The sequence below is a fragment of the Brienomyrus brachyistius genome, chromosome 23 (assembly GCF_023856365.1).
Source record: "Brienomyrus brachyistius isolate T26 chromosome 23, BBRACH_0.4, whole genome shotgun sequence".
NCBI classification, from domain to species: Eukaryota; Metazoa; Chordata; class Actinopteri; order Osteoglossiformes; family Mormyridae; genus Brienomyrus; species Brienomyrus brachyistius.
The window spans coordinates 19,291,999-19,305,611 of NC_064555.1; positions in this window are offsets into that span (position 1 = coordinate 19,291,999).

Here is a 13,613-nt window from a genome sequence, read left to right on the forward strand (position 1 = left end):
ATTACTAAAAACCATGGACTGAAATTTTCCTTCTCGATTACTTGGCAATATGGTGGAAGGAAGAGCCGAATAGTGTATGAGGGTCCAAAAAAGGTAATGGGAGACAGTTTCTTCCTCTATGCAGCTGCTAAGTGTTACAACCCAGACTCTAGGGAAGCCACAGAAAAGAGGAATACATACATTAACAAGAAATTTCAGTTTCTATTTCTTATTTATTTGCCCCAAATTAACAATCAATATATGCAAGGTCAGCAGGGATAATTAAATACAACCAGAAATGAGGATTAACTGTGTAAAGTAATGTCTGGTATACAGCAATGAAGACGTATACAAACACTTAAATCAAACTGACCAAACACAAAGGGAGAACCAAGTTCTATCAAATGCTGATTTAAGACTTGGAGTCTCAGGTAAGCTCAGGTGGACACATTCAGTGCCTCACCTTCAATCACTTTAAAGACACAAGTAAAACAAGATGAACCACATAACATAAGATGTTGGCACTTGTGGTTAGTTGGTAGTGGGAGTAAGATTTTGTTAATATTATACAGATGATAGTAGCAGCACCTTTATATTAGTTTGTGTCCGGATCGGACTTTGTCCTTTTCTGACCAGAAGGTGCAGTTGGCCATCTTGTCTGTTCCTGTGCTTTTCTGTGTTTAGTACCTTCACAATCCCTAATGTTTTCCGCTGCTCCCTGGCAGCTGCATGGCTGAATGGGATGAGCATGCAGCTGAGTAACTGTGCATCTTTAGCCATTGTGGGTTCATGGCTAGTCAGGCACCACCCTCAACTTCCCCTAGACATGTTATTCTGTTGCAGCCTATTAATTATGTTCTTGTGTTTATGTATTTCTGTATTAGTCCTTGCGTACATATATTTGTTTCTGGTTATCCTTGTTTGTACCTAGTGTTGCAGTAGTATCCTGTAACCCCAGTTCCTAATATCTCCTGCTGTTTGAGTCCCTAGTGATTGTTAATTGTCTTCCAAATCCTAGTCCGTTGTATTTGGTGCACATTGTAAGTTTTATGAATGAATGTTACATAGTTAACCTTGTTGTTTGCATATGTTTCTCCAGTGGTTCTTTGTGTTTAGTTTGGTCCTGGTTAAGTTCTGGTTTTAACTGCCAGCCTGTGTTCACACCCGATGTGATCTGTGCCTGAAAGTCTTTAACTTATTCTTTTCATCTCTTGCTGTCTTTGTGTTTTTTATGTTAAATGCACTGAAGGTTAATGTGCATGTTGTATGACACTTATTGACTCATATGTTATATGTGGTGTTCTGTCTTATTGCAAAATACATATATAACATATGACAGTTGTCTCCAGATGGGACTTCACTTATCCCACCTTCAATGGGAGCCAGGTATCTGGAATTAGGGGTGAAGCAGTCAATGAGAGCTGCTCCAAAACAGAAGTTTTGACAGGTGGTTGTTGTCCAAGGTGCTGACTGAAGCTGGCAGCCACCTGTCTTTGGGCAGGAGCGGTTATGGTTTCCAGGTTCCAGATGCAGCATTGTGACATTAATATGTACATGCTTACCATACATTATATATTTTATGAACAAAACTCACAGCATGGCATTGCCCATTTGTTGTTTTAAATTTGGTTTGTATGCACAAACTGGTGTTCAGATTGAATTGAAAGATGCTTTTATACCAAATTTTGGAACCAGAAAGGCACTTTCACAACAAAGTTCTGGAACTTGGTCCCTGTTTAGAAATATATGCATAGATATGGAAAAAATATATAATAAAATACAAAAAACATAGTTAAAAAAAAAGTATTTTATTGTCGTCAAGATGACAAGTCTGGCAGCCACAGTCTGACAAAAGCACCCATATTCGGATCAATACGGTATCAGGGTGTTGCGGAGCTTGTGGACATGTCTTCTGTCTCCTGGTTGGAATCTGACAGAGGAACCAAGCGTGCACATTCGATTTTTAAATATTGCTCATCATTGTTCAGCAGCATGGCACTCTCACTCCTGAAAGCCACAGGATGCTCTTTAGGGATAGTAACATCCATCCATCCATCTTTCAATCCGCTTATCCTACTGGGTTGCGGGGGGTCCGGAGCCTTTCCCAGAATCCATGGGCACGAAGCAGGGAACAACTCAGGATGGGGGGCCAGCCCATCGCAGGGCACACCCAAAGTCAACAGCACTTAAAACAATTTAATAATCCAGACAATGCTCTGGACAACATCTGGCGTAGTCTTCTTAAAATTGTCATGCAGCTTGGGCACATGTCTTCTGTCTCCTGGTCGGAATCCGACAGAAGAACCAAGCGTGCACGATTGAATTTTAAATACTCCTCATCGTTGTCCAGCAGCATGGCACTCTCACTCCTGAAAGCCACAGGTTAGCTCGTTAGGGATAGTAACATGCTTGAGCAAACTAAAAATGAAACCTAATCAACAGCCATATTGTAAAAGAGCTCAGCTTCTGGCACCCAATCCTCAACTGCATTACATGTTATAAGTACAGAACAGAGCAAAGAACTTACTCATCCAGTGGGATGTCAGTGAACCCGTCTAATGTGAAGGGTCCTAATGGGAAAAATTATATCAAATAATCTGACCTTTGTCATCAGCCATCATAAAAGCATTTTAAACAGACACCTGCATATTCTAAAATATGAACATTATTTAAAACAATCACAATCCATAAAGTGAAGAAAACTTGCCTTCATCAACATCCATATTTATAATGCAGCAGCTCGATAGTGGCATGTCCATTTCTGACGATTCAAATTTGCAAAGTGAGTCCCTGCAAATTGCAGCAAACCCTTTTATAGTAAGCCACCAGGTACGTAAAACACGTCACAATTTATTTTAATGATCACAATGACGTGAAAATAGGTCCCGCATACGCTGCAAAGGATAGGTTGATGTTTGAAACAAAATATACAGATATATGGACTTCATTATGACGATCGCGATAAAACAGGCTTTTTGTACAAATTATGGAAATAGTGTGGCCCGGTAGCCCTGATATGTACCAAGATACTTCATAGATACTTGTTTTAAATTCGTACCGCATTATCTTTCATGATGTTAACGCATGCCGTATTTTGTAGCCTAAATTAGAGAATTATGTGAACATAGATTTTAATAGTCCTTCAGTGGTTGTCAGACTTTTGTATTTGGAGCCATTTCTTAAATGGATTTTAGATCGATCATGCGATCAGGATTAAATAGTGTTTGTATCCGCCAGTTGAGTACATGGGATTACATGCATACTAACGAAATTCCAGCCAACCATATAGTATTCTGATATGGAAGCACAACCCACGCAAAGCAAGGCTGCTTGAGTTAGTGGAGCAGGCAAACTACTGTTTGGTAATATCGTGAAAGAAACAAGCTCCTTCAGCGGAAGCTTCAGTTGTCGGTGAAGCCGCAATAGCTTAATTTTGAAGACATTGTGGATAAACACGGTAAAAGACTTCGATAGTTTTTTTCCTTTTGCAGTTTAAAGTCCGACATGCAACGGTTTATTTTTTGTATGAATTATTAATAAAATATTTGTGCTTGCAGTCCATTCATGAAGTGACTTTTTAAAAAATTCTTATGTGTGTAACGGCAACGTTAAGGTAATTTATTTAAGGTAATTTAAAGTGGCTTAAATTCCAGCCAACCATATGGTATTCTTATAAGGAAGCATAACCTACGCAAAGCAAAGTGACTTTTCAAAAATTGTTAATGTGTGTAACAGCAACGTTAAGGTAATTTATCTTAAGGAAAAACTGTGGCTGGAAGTAAGAAAAAAGAGAAAAGAACAATGTGAATTATCAGGGATTTTTGTGCATATAATAAAATTACGTAAATATAAAAAATAACCGAAGACAATGCCCTCGGTCGGTATAATTTACCGGCACGGTAAATGATGAATGGGTTAATGTTAGTTACACTGCTCGGGATTTTATAGACCTTATTTTCACTTGGTTGCTACTTTCACAGTCCATGGTACATACATCATACGTCACACATGGACCATGCCTTCATCCAGGTCAGTGTTATCTTTTAGATATATTGTATAATTAAAAAAAACATCACTCTGTAATGTGTTATTATTATTTATTTCACATAGATAGATAAACAAACAAATAAATAAATAAATAAAATTATCACATGGCGCATCTGTGCTCTAATTAGGGTGGAGGTAGCCACTCAGATCCCAGCTCCCGAAGGTTGGGTCCTGATGGAGGTCCAGAACCAATCCTTCAATCACGTCATTGTTCAAGTCCTTCATCATAGCCTGAAGTGACTTCCATTCAGACTGGGGGATGTCATTCAGGAAGTCCAAGCAACCTAAGTTCCAGTCCTTTTGGGAGGGAGCAGCATTACACTGCTGCTGCTCGCTAATCGGCACCACATCTTCAACGTTCTGTCTGGTGTCTCTCCCTTTTTGCTGGGCCTCGCTCTGGACTCCTGCTTCATCACTGAACTTTCGTTTGGTTCCCCGTGCATTAGGTCTTTTAGGTTCCATGTTGTTTGTGGTGTCCTGGGACCAGTACTCAGCAGTCCCGTTCATGACCTCCATCAGCCTCCTGTGTTTAGAGAAGAAGCTGTTGGGATTCCTTCTGTGGCACCTCTTCCGTTTCTTGGGAGGGTTCTCTGCCACCGGGGTGCTGCTAGGTGGCAGTGATTGAAGGGCAGCTCCGTTGTCTTGTAGAGGCAAACACAATTTTATCTTTAAATTTCAATCCAAAGTGTTGAAAAATATCATATAACAAAGTCTATATAAGAAAATGCATGTGAAAATTAATACATACTTACCATTGCCTTGGTACAATAATGGGCAATGAAAGAATTGAAATGTATTCTGAGAATCCATAATACTGGCCAAAGACATCTGTACCCTTCAAAGTCAAAACTGGTATGATGAGATTTAACTGCAAGCTGCCTTTTTATAGTGGTTCCTTATCTATATCACCATGGCATCATGGAACGCGTTCTAGAACTAGTTGTGCGGCACGTTAACTACCGTGTTGACCCTAATATAAGATTTTTTTCCCTCAAAATATATCTGAAAAGTGGTGTCTTATATTCGGGATCTAGAAAAAAAACTAAATACGGTATTTTTATCGAGTGTTTTGACATACCGTAACATAGAGATTTGCCATAATATTTCTTACGTGAGCGTGAGAATCTGAAGGCATGAGTGTCACGCCAGATACGTGCGAATTGGCAACCCTGGCAATACGTGTGTTTAGCGTGTATCACTGAGTATCATGCAAATTTGTGGTTTCCTTAGAGTGGTTGTCAAAGACATAAAACATTCATTTTAAAAGAGACGTCATATTATTTATTAATTTGGCTCAACATTTCTCTGCAAAACATTTTTACTGTCTACAAGTGGGTCTGTTCATCGAAAACATTCTCCGCCCTCAGGACTTGTGGAGATTTTAATGTTCATTATCTATTTTGGAATTTTGGCTGTTTAATACGCTTATTTGAACCTGATTGCTTGTGGTTGCTGGTGAACGTATATGTTCTTGTGAAACAAAATTACTTTTCTTTATTAAGGTAAGGTTTAGTATTGTGTGCGTGTTTTTGTGGGGGGGATTGGTTTATAACCTCGGTCGTTTTATATTCGGGTCAATACGGTATTAATCTAACTGTTAGGGTGTCATAACGCTATCTGTAATAATTATCTGACTAGAATTTGCACTCACCAAATCACAAGAATACTTTGTTACCTTTGAAAAAATACAGTTATATCTGAGCATTCATTACAATTTCAGCCTAGCTGAACTCAAGTTTGTTTGGCAGTTGCATGCTTGTATTGTACTTTTTTACTTGCTTTTATGTTACTCAGGGCAAAAGTATCTGGGTAAATAATTAATTGGAAATTCATAAAGTCTTAAATCATCACTGTTTCGAGTTCAGAAATTTAAAATAATCTTGAGTCTGCAGTCTCTTTCTAAATTGTGCAGGATTAGTTTATTTTAAATGACCATACGTACATGACCGACACTGGTCAAAGATAACAAACGATGTTGGTGAAGCACAAGTGAGATTTGCCAGTGTTTCCCCAAACCCTTATTTATTCCAGATTTAATTAACAAACTCAAAGTAGATCTTTGTTGGCTTCACTCCAGCCTTTACGTGAGAAAAGCAGAGGCTGCCACTAATAGGAGCTTCGATCCCACTAGAGCCGTCACGATCACTCGATTACTAAAAACCATGGACTGAAATTTTCCTTCGCGATTACTTGGCAATATGGTGAAAGGAAGAGCCGAATAGTGTATGAGGGTCCAAAAAAGGTCATGGGAGACAGTTTCTTCCTCTATGCAGCTGCTAAGCGTTACAACCCAGACTCTAGGGAGGCTTTGCACACTTGCTAAACACCTCTGGGAACTCCTTCAAGACTGTTGGAAAACCATTTCAGGTGACTACCTCTTGAAGCTCATCGAGAGAATTCCAAGAGTGTGCAAAGCAGTAATCAGAGCAAAGGGTGGCTATTTTGAAGAAACTAGAATATAAAACATGTTTTCAGTTATGTCATCTTTTTTTGTTAAGTACATAACTCCATCTACCAATCTACCAATGTAAATGGTCATGAAAATAAAGACAACACATTGAATGAGAAGGTGTGTCCAATCTTTTGGCCTGTACCATATATATATATATATATATATATATATATATATATACCTGCCTTTGCCCCCAACTCATTGTAAGTTTTATGAGTGAATGTTACATAGGTAACCGTGTTGTTTGCATGTTTACCCAGTGGTTCTTTGTGTTTAGTTTGACCCTGGTTAAGTTCTGGTTTTAACTGCCAGCCTGTGTTCAAACCTGATGTGATCTGTGCCTGAAAATCCTTAATTTATTCCTTTGATCTCCTGCTGTCTTCTTTGTGTTTTTTATACTTAATGCACTGAAGTTTAATGTGCATGTTGTATGACACTTATTGACTCATATGTTATATGTGGTATTCTGTCTTATTGCAAACTACATATATAACATATGACAGTTGTCTCCAGAAGGGACGTCACTTATCCCACCTTCAATGGGAACCAGGTATCTGGAATTAGGGGTGAAGCCGTCATTGGGAGCTGCTCCAAAACAGAAGTTTTGACAGGTGGTTGTTGTCCGTGGGGCTGACTGAAGCTGGCAGCCACCTGCGTTTGGGCAGGAGCGGTTATGGTTTCCAGGTTCCAGATGCAGCATTGTGACATTAATATGTACATGCTTACCATACATTGTATATTCAATGAACAAAACTCACAGCATGACATTTCCCATTTGTTGTTTTAAATTTGGTTTGTATGCGCAGATGCATAAATCAAGACAAAAGTATGCAGTTTTATTTAGATTTTATATCAGTAGTGAAATTTCAAGGAGAAATCCTAACTAGTGTTCAGACTGAATTGAAAGACGCTTTTATACCAAATTTTGGAACCAGAAAGGCACTTTCATACTGAACTTCTGGAACTTGGTCCCCGTTTAGAAATATATGCATAGATATGGAGATACAAAAAATATATAATAAAATACAAACACATAATTAAAAAAAAAAAGTATTTTATTGCCGCCAAGATGACAAGTCTGGCAGCCAGTCTGACAAAAGCATCCAAAGTCACCAGCACTTAAAGCAATTTAAAAATCCAGACAATGCTCTGGACAACATCTGACACAGTCTTCTTGAGATGGCCATGGAGCTTGTGGACAAGCCTTCTGTCTCCTGGTCACAATCCGACAAAAGAACCAAGCGTCTATGTTCGAGTCTTAAATACTGCTCATCATCGTCCAGCAGCATGGCACTCTCACTCCTGAAAGCCACAGGACGCTCTTTAGGGATAGTAACATCCATCCATCCATCTTCCAATCCGCTTATCCCACTGGGTATATGGGGGTCCGGAGCCTATCCCGAGAACTGCCTTTTGGGCACGATATGCCCAGCTAGGAGATACGGTATTCTTTTCTGAGTCTGCAAAACAGGTGGAGACCACACCGTCCGCGATGCTGCTGCTGTCTTTCTACACTGAGTTTGCCTTTGATAATGGTCATCAGTAATAGATAATTTGACTTCATTTCATAATAAATAAAATTCATATTTAGTTTAGACATGGCATGCGCGTGCATTTTGCGTGTTCTCCCCATGTCATTGTGGGGTTTTCTCTGTGTGTGTGCCCTGCAATGGGTTGGCGCCCCATCCGTGGTTGTTCCTGCCTTGTGCTCAGAGTCTCCGGGGTAGGCTCTCCAGAGGCAATCCAGAACAGGTCAAGTAGTGCCCATTGCAGCAGGTCTCTTTATACTCCACCCCTGCAGCCGCCGGCAGATCGCGCTGCACGTCACGTCAGCTGCAGACCGAAGGCCCAAGAAGGCCCAAGTCGAACGCGCTCAATAACATCATGATATACTCACGATATCAAACTGTTTAAACAAATAGTACCACGACACATAGGAATTTAAACAAAGACCCGAAAACTATACACATCTTAAGTCGCTCTTGTACTTATGAATACAATTAGTTTGAATACTTGAATCTGCAGGTCCCTGTGTTATGCGGTTGCATGTACTTTCACGCTCGTTAATGTTCTGTGGCGGCAAAACCAGGAAAAACAGTAATCGGATCTGCTTAGGAGAGCAGAGCCGTAGTGCAAACTTACAGAGTAAAAGATGAAAATAAAACAAACCAATACACAACCATGTATATCAGATATAAATCTAAATATTAAAGTATAGACAAAGTACATTTTACCGTCTACGTATAGTGCTGATGGCTGGCTGAAGCGCTAACAGGGGCTAGCTAACTGGGCTAACTCGCTAACTGCGACCGTTTACACGAACAAGACACTTAACCATTAAAAACTGCATTTACACTTCGTTCAAACACGACTAGGACACTGCTACTGCTAAACGGTCGTGTTTGGTTTACACAAACCCCTCTTAGGAATAAGTTTAACCTTATTTTACCTACCTTGTAATAAAATAGCATTTAGGTTTAATAGTGTTTACTGCTTGAGAATGTCTCTGAAGGTGTAATTGAGACACACCTGTGCAACTGGGGACTCACTGGACCTTATTTTCACTTGGTTGCTACTTTCACAGACCATGGTACGTACATCACACGGCACATGTGGACCATGCCTTCATCCAGGTCAGTGTTATCTTTTAGATATATTGCATAATTAAAAAACATCACTCTGTAATGAGTTATTTATTTCAGATAAATAAATAAATAAAATTATTGCATGGAGCATCTGTGCTCTAATTAGGGTGGAGGTAGCCACTCAAATCCCAGCTTCCGAAGGTCGGGTCCTGATGGAGGTCCAGAATCTCAATGACATCCATGTCCAAGTCCTTCATCATAGCCTGAAGTGATGTCCATTCAGACTGTGGGATGTCATTGAGGGACTCTAGGTCACATAAGTTGCTGTCCTTTTGGGAGGGAGCAGCATTACACTGCTGCTGCTCACCACTCAGCACCACATCTTCATCCTTCTGTGTGGTATCTCTCCTCTTTTGCTGGGCCTCGCTCTGGGCTCCTGCTTCATCACTGTATTTTCGTTTGGTTCCCCGTGCAGGGGGTCTTTTAGATACCATGTTGCTTGTGGTGTCCTGGGACCAGTACTCTGCAGTCCCGTTCGTGACCTCCATCAGCCTCCTGTATTTAGAGAAGAAGCTGTTGGGATTTCTTCTGTGGCACCTCTTCCGTTTCTTGGGAGGGTTCTCTGCCACCGGGGTGCTGCTAGGTGGCAGTGATTGAAGGGCAGCTTCGTTGTCTTGTAGAGGCAAACACAATTTTATCTTTAAATTTCAATCCAAAGTGTTGAAAAATATCACGTAACAAAGTCTATATAAGAAAATGCATGTGAAAATTAATATATACTTACCATTGCCTTGATACAATAATGTGGAATGGAAGAATTGAAATGTATTCTGAGAATCCATAATTCTGGACAAAGACACCTGTACCCTTCAAAGTGAAAATTAGTATGATGGGATTTTACTGCAAGCTGTTTTTTTTATAATGATTCCGTATCTATGACATCATGATGGAATCCTGGAACGAGTTCAAGAACTAGTTGTGCGTCACATTAACTACCGTGTTGACCCTAATATAAGATTTTTTTCCACTCAAAATATATCTGAAAAAGTGGTGTCGTCTTATATTCGGGGTCTAGACAAAAAACTATGATATTTTGTAGGATTGTTTTGACATTCCGTGACATAGATTTGCCATAATATTTCTTACGTAAGCGTGAGAATCTGAAGGCACGAGTGTCATGCCAGATACGTGTGAGTTAGCAATACGTGTGTTTAGTGTGTATCACTGAGTGCCATTCAAATATGTGGTTTTTGCTAGAGTGGTTGTTAAAGACAGAAACATTCATTTAAAAAGTGATGTTACATCATTTATTAATATGGCTCAACATTTCTCTGCAATTTTTTTTTTAATGTCTACATGTGGGTCTGCTCATCGAAAACATTCTTCTCCCTCAAGGCTTGTGGAGTTTGTAACGTTCATTATGTATTTTGGAATGTTGGCTGTTTAATACGCATTTTTGAACCTGATTGCTTGTGGTTGCTGGTGAACGTATATGTTCTTGTCAAATAGAATTATTTTTCTTTATAAAGGTAAGGTTTGGTCTTGTGTGCGTGTGTATGTTTGTGGGGGGGGGGGGTCGTTTTATAATCGCGGTTGTCTTATATTCGGGTCAATACGGTATTAATCTAACTGTTAGGGTGTTATAACGCTATCTGTAATAATTATCTGACTAGAATTTGCACTCACCAAATCACAAGAATTCTTTGTTACCTTTGAAAAAATGCAGTTATATGTGAGTATTCATTAGAAATTCAGAAACTCAAGTTTGCTTTGTAACTGTGTGCTTGTATTGTACGTTTTAACTTGCTTGCATATTGCTCAGGGCAAAAGTATCTGGGTAAATAGTTAATTGGAAATTTATAAAGTCTTAAATGATAATTGGTTCAAGTTCAGAAATTTAAAGTAATTTTGAGTCTGCAGTATCTTTCTAAATTGTACAGCATTAGTTTATTTTAAATGACCATGCGTACATGACCGACACTGGTCAAAGATAACAAACGATGTTGGTGAAGCACAAGTGAGATTTGCCAGTGTTTCCCCAAACCCTTATTTATTCCAGATTTAATTAACAAACTTAAGGTAGATCTTTGTTGGCTTCACTCCAGCCTCCACGTGAGAAAAGCAGAGGCTGCCACTAATAGGAGCTTCGATCCCACTAGAGCCGTCACGATCACTCGATTACTAAAAACCATGGACTGAAATTTTCCTTCTCGATTACTTGGCAATATGGTGGAAGGAAGAGCCGAATAGTGTATGAGGGTCCAAAAAAGGTAATGGGAGACAGTTTCTTCCTCTATGCAGCTGCTAAGTGTTACAACCCAGACTCTAGGGAAGCCACAGAAAAGAGGAATACATACATTAACAAGAAATTTCAGTTTCTATTTCTTATTTATTTGCCCCAAATTAACAATCAATATATGCAAGGTCAGCAGGGATAATTAAATACAACCAGAAATGAGGATTAACTGTGTAAAGTAATGTCTGGTATACAGCAATGAAGACGTATACAAACACTTAAATCAAACTGACCAAACACAAAGGGAGAACCAAGTTCTATCAAATGCTGATTTAAGACTTGGAGTCTCAGGTAAGCTCAGGTGGACACATTCAGTGCCTCACCTTCAATCACTTTAAAGACACAAGTAAAACAAGATGAACCACATAACATAAGATGTTGGCACTTGTGGTTAGTTGGTAGTGGGAGTAAGATTTTGTTAATATTATACAGATGATAGTAGCAGCACCTTTATATTAGTTTGTGTCCGGATCGGACTTTGTCCTTTTCTGACCAGAAGGTGCAGTTGGCCATCTTGTCTGTTCCTGTGCTTTTCTGTGTTTAGTACCTTCACAATCCCTAATGTTTTCCGCTGCTCCCTGGCAGCTGCATGGCTGAATGGGATGAGCATGCAGCTGAGTAACTGTGCATCTTTAGCCATTGTGGGTTCATGGCTAGTCAGGCACCACCCTCAACTTCCCCTAGACATGTTATTCTGTTGCAGCCTATTAATTATGTTCTTGTGTTTATGTATTTCTGTATTAGTCCTTGCGTACATATATTTGTTTCTGGTTATCCTTGTTTGTACCTAGTGTTGCAGTAGTATCCTGTAACCCCAGTTCCTAATATCTCCTGCTGTTTGAGTCCCTAGTGATTGTTAATTGTCTTCCAAATCCTAGTCCCTTGTATTTGGTGCACATTGTAAGTTTTATGAATGAATGTTACATAGTTAACCTTGTTGTTTGCATATGTTTCTCCAGTGGTTCTTTGTGTTTAGTTTGGTCCTGGTTAAGTTCTGGTTTTAACTGCCAGCCTGTGTTCACACCCGATGTGATCTGTGCCTGAAAGTCTTTAACTTATTCTTTTCATCTCTTGCTGTCTTTGTGTTTTTTATGTTAAATGCACTGAAGGTTAATGTGCATGTTGTATGACACTTATTGACTCATATGTTATATGTGGTGTTCTGTCTTATTGCAAAATACATATATAACATATGACAGTTGTCTCCAGATGGGACTTCACTTATCCCACCTTCAATGGGAGCCAGGTATCTGGAATTAGGGGTGAAGCAGTCAATGAGAGCTGCTCCAAAACAGAAGTTTTGACAGGTGGTTGTTGTCCAAGGTGCTGACTGAAGCTGGCAGCCACCTGTCTTTGGGCAGGAGCGGTTATGGTTTCCAGGTTCCAGATGCAGCATTGTGACATTAATATGTACATGCTTACCATACATTATATATTTTATGAACAAAACTCACAGCATGGCATTGCCCATTTGTTGTTTTAAATTTGGTTTGTATGCACAAACTGGTGTTCAGATTGAATTGAAAGATGCTTTTATACCAAATTTTGGAACCAGAAAGGCACTTTCACAACAAAGTTCTGGAACTTGGTCCCTGTTTAGAAATATATGCATAGATATGGAAAAAATATATAATAAAATACAAAAAACATAGTTAAAAAAAAAGTATTTTATTGTCGTCAAGATGACAAGTCTGGCAGCCACAGTCTGACAAAAGCACCCATATTCGGATCAATACGGTATCAGGGTGTTGCGGAGCTTGTGGACATGTCTTCTGTCTCCTGGTTGGAATCTGACAGAGGAACCAAGCGTGCACATTCGATTTTTAAATATTGCTCATCATTGTTCAGCAGCATGGCACTCTCACTCCTGAAAGCCACAGGATGCTCTTTAGGGATAGTAACATCCATCCATCCATCTTTCAATCCGCTTATCCTACTGGGTTGCGGGGGGTCCGGAGCCTTTCCCAGAATCCATGGGCACGAAGCAGGGAACAACTCAGGATGGGGGGCCAGCCCATCGCAGGGCGCACCCAAAGTCAACAGCACTTAAAACAATTTAATAATCCAGACAATGCTCTGGACAACATCTGGCGTAGTCTTCTTAAAATTGTCATGCAGCTTGGGCACATGTCTTCTGTCTCCTGGTCGGAATCCGACAGAAGAACCAAGCGTGCACGATTGAATTTTAAATACTCCTCATCGTTGTCCAGCAGCATGGCACTCTCACTCCTGAAAGCCACAGGACGCTCGTTAG